The sequence below is a fragment of the Cryptomeria japonica genome, chromosome 4, assembly GCF_030272615.1.
Source record: "Cryptomeria japonica chromosome 4, Sugi_1.0, whole genome shotgun sequence".
NCBI classification, from domain to species: domain Eukaryota; kingdom Viridiplantae; phylum Streptophyta; class Pinopsida; order Cupressales; family Cupressaceae; genus Cryptomeria; species Cryptomeria japonica.
Window position 1 is genome coordinate 722,840,760 of NC_081408.1, and position 2,999 is coordinate 722,843,758.

General features: G+C 33.1%; 1 pseudogene; it reads right to left on the minus strand.

Annotated features, from left to right (window-relative positions):
• Positions 1–252: 252 nt before the first annotated feature.
• On the minus strand, positions 253–1,397 carry LOC131875345 (xyloglucan endotransglucosylase protein 1-like; annotated as a pseudogene).
• Positions 1,398–2,999: the final 1,602 nt, after the last annotated feature.

Consider the following 2,999-nt stretch of genomic DNA (forward strand, 5'->3'; position numbering starts at 1 on the left):
ATGACACAATTTTAAGTAGCAATCACAATTATATCGCAGCCTTATTATTCATTCCTTTGCAATGAGTACACCGGGATTCTTACACAAAGTGAGCACGTTTTATTTGATTTCAAGTGATCACAATTCATCATATCCTAGCCTACTTATTGCAATCTCAAATGATTTGATGGAATTGAATTACAAAAAAATTAAAGAATATTGACAGATTTTTATGCTGAGCTCTATCCACTCAAACTTATTCAGTGCTTTTATTCAATTAACTCTTTGGATGGTGCATTCGGCAGGAAGGGCCTGCGGAAACCTTTTTTTGTCCAAGCAGTAACCATAAATCGTGTAATTCTTGCGCACCAATTTCAGTTTCTGTTGCTGATTGAAATCGAAGGCCGCCTAACTTCACCATGAATTTGCAGAGTAGTCAGAAGACTTTGTGCACGCCTGTGCGTTAAAATTGCAGAAAGAGGCAACGAAGGGTGCTTTGCTCCAATCAGTCTTCACTGCCCCGCCTCTGGTTGCCCAATCGTTTGCATTCCACAGGCTCGAATATATTCTCATCGCTTGATTCTTCATATATGCACCGCCCAACTTCTCGTTGTTCTCGAACACTCTCACCGATGTTCCATCCACAGAGAATCTGCACAATACGAACACCATGATATATTAGAACTATAGATAATTATATCCATAAAATTACAAGCAATGCTTGTATTACTTACATAATTACAAGTAAGTGTGAAAATCGGCGGTGGGATCAAACCAGAGGTTAAATTGTTGTTCCCGATTGCCCTGGCCTTGAGAGTAAACATTTGTGTGCATAACGTAGGGATCTCCAGACAGGTTTCCCAAAAACTCGAAGTCGATTTCGTCGTGGTTATTGCCTTGGGACGAAAGCTGAACCAAATATTTCAACACATGAATTTATCTACCATGCTCAGCTGAGAAGGATAATATGTCATTACTAATACGAGTGCTATGATATATTAAGCGGACTTACATAATATGCAGTTACAGTGCCTGCCGAGTTACCGGGAACCAACTTCATTTGCATATCGATGTTTCTGAATAGGTATTCCTTCTTGGATTGAAATCCTGAGCCTATCATATAACATCTAAATTAAGGTTCGACATAGAATTTGAATTATATACAATAAGGAAAGGATGATATGAGTAGAAAACTATGGTTTTTCGTTATACCTGAGGTTCGGTCGAGAGTAAGCAGCAATTGTTGCCCTTTGTTGAGTATTTTAGCGCAATCACTACCCCATGTGATATCAAAATCGCTATAAAAATCTGCTGAAACATGGTGGGAGATTAAGACCATAAATATGAGGAAAAGCACGAGGAGGGCCATTGATAACGGAGTTGAAATGAGAAAATCAAATTTAGGTAAGGTGTTAAGAAGATAGTAGATTTGTGATGGCTGAAAGCTACCAATCCCATGATAATTGTAAGAGAAAGTGTTTTCTAGCCGTTTTTTAGCTGCTTCATTTAATTTCCAAGTTGTTAAAGACGCAACTTCATGGCACATCATAGTCTCATGATTACCACGGGAATTGATTAATGGAAAACAACTTGCAATGAATTTGAGTGATCAGAAACAAGTTGCAATTGATTTGGTCAAATGTCTATTTTGAACAGCACGCTCCCTTCTGATGTGCATGGGGCATTCTAAAAGTTATTTTCCTTCCCTCTAGGGTGGGGAAGGGGCTTGGGGCTTTCGTTATATCTATTATACTAAAAGTTATATATATATATATATATATATATATATATATATATATATATATATATATATATATATATATGGTTACAAGATTACATTGTAAGGTAAAAAAGTAGAATTCAAAATAAAACATAACAATAACAAAAAATTTAAGTGAACAACAGCAACAATTTTGATCTATTTTCAATAATAATTTCAAGATTTTTCTTTCCACTATAATATTTTTAACTATACTTAAATCAAATGTTATTTTGATAGCTATAATCAACAATGTAAAATAATATATTTTTAAGAAATTCTAAATTTCTTCTAGAGGCTATCAAATTTAATTAGAAAAATAAACCTTATAAAAGTTGCGCTATTCTTAATGATTACCTTATGTAGTGATATATTATAGTATTTATATTAATATTTATTCTTTTAAATAAGTAATATTAAATTAAGCTATCAAAAATTATAATTATATTATAGGTAAAACAAAAAATTAATTAGGCATGGGCTAAGTTTGGAACTTTTATAATGTTTGTTCAATTTAATTTATAATGTGCCTCTTTAATGTTGAACTTCTTAGTCTAACAATAAAAATAAATAATAATTAAAAATTAATAAAAAATATCATATTATGAAAATAATAGCATGTGTGCATTAGGGTTGCATATAGAGAAATAGATCATTTTTTAAATACTTTTGTCTTTTGTGGTCCCTTTAATTTTGATTTTGTGTTCTCCTTCAATTTTGTTCTGTATGGTTTACATTAAAATGAAGTGCATTCTATTGATGGCTATATTCTTATTATTAATTTCTCACAATAATGTCTCTACCAAAAACCTGACTCTACATCTCAAAAATATTATTGTTTTGATTAATAAAAATCAAGATAGCCCTATACCATTACATAAATGCTAAAAAGTGCTAATTAGGGCACATGAGACATGCACACCAAGCCAAAAAAACAAAAGAGACAAAGCCTTTTTTGATATGAGGCTTTTGACGAGAACCCCAACTAGTGGAAACAAAGTCCCAAACACAGGAAATCACCTAATGAAAATAGAGGGGTTTAGGAGTGTGCCCCAAACCATCCTCTTTACAAACCCCCTTAAACTAAGAGAAAACTAGCCAAGGGAGCAAAAAATCAAAAGCAAATTTTGAAAGATATTCTACAACCTTTTATGATTAGGGATACTAGAGAACACTGATCTGGAGACACCCATGAACCTAGTAAAAATAGAAACTCCTAGCCATTCCATAACCGTAACAAGCAAAGACATCATGGAATGGA